General features: G+C 38.1%; 1 protein-coding gene across 1 annotated transcript in view; it reads right to left on the bottom strand.

Moving 5' to 3' along the window:
- Positions 1–255, bottom strand: part of LOC113464288 (uncharacterized) — a gene marked incomplete at its 3' end in the record, with an annotated part of 4,039 nt that extends 3,784 nt beyond the window's left edge. The window contains exon 1 of the mRNA XM_026813294.1: positions 1–255.
- Positions 256–780: the final 525 nt, after the last annotated feature.

Here is a 780-nt window from a genome sequence, read left to right as displayed (position 1 = left end):
ATTGAATACTCTGCGCCAGATTCAGCTCGAAAAACAATTCTGTCGTTAACTTCAGTAATAGTGATTTTTTCCCCTGGATGAACTTTGCTGAACTCAAAAATCTCATTGTGCGTGTGATAGAATGCCAGTAGAGTCAGGCTATTCGCACTCGTTTTCCCCTCGTATTTATTCTCTCGTTTGTCGTGCGTAAAATACAAAGCTATAAGATATTTATTTTTCAAACTCGAGTTATTATTATTAATTTTTTTTTTAATTTGAAACAGTTAGACATTAAACTTCGTCAAGTTATAGTTTTGTACGATTGACGGGAGGAAAATGTACACGCGTATTTTCCTCACAGCGAAAGTTTTCCCCTCACACACCCATACCGGCGCCAGTATGTGTGTGTTTATAATCGAACGGTATACGATACACGAGTATGCAACATATAGAATTTTCGTCAACTTTTCTCAAAATATTTTTCGCTTCGTTTTTCACTCGTTTTCTATATGTATATCCGACCATTCGCATATATCGTAAAACTTCGCTTTTTGTACTATATATATATACATATATATATGCCGATTCGCGCTTTCTCGTTTAACGTTCGTTTAACCCTCGTTCTCTCGTTCGTTCGTTCCTCGTCATCGCTCGTTCTCTCGTTAACACTCGTCAAAAACGCTCGTTATTTCACTCTCGTTATCCATCTCGCTTTATTCTCCATATTTACATGCGCATTTCAGGCGTCTACGCGATCGCTCGGTTTGTTGATAACGTGAGCCACTTCACGTTGTTTATACC

This window comes from Ceratina calcarata, unplaced genomic scaffold (assembly GCF_001652005.2).
Source record: "Ceratina calcarata isolate Rehan_Ccalc_2016 unplaced genomic scaffold, ASM165200v1 scaffold3212, whole genome shotgun sequence".
Taxonomy (NCBI): Eukaryota; Metazoa; Arthropoda; class Insecta; order Hymenoptera; family Apidae; genus Ceratina; species Ceratina calcarata.
This window is presented reverse-complemented; position numbering and strand designations above follow the sequence as displayed.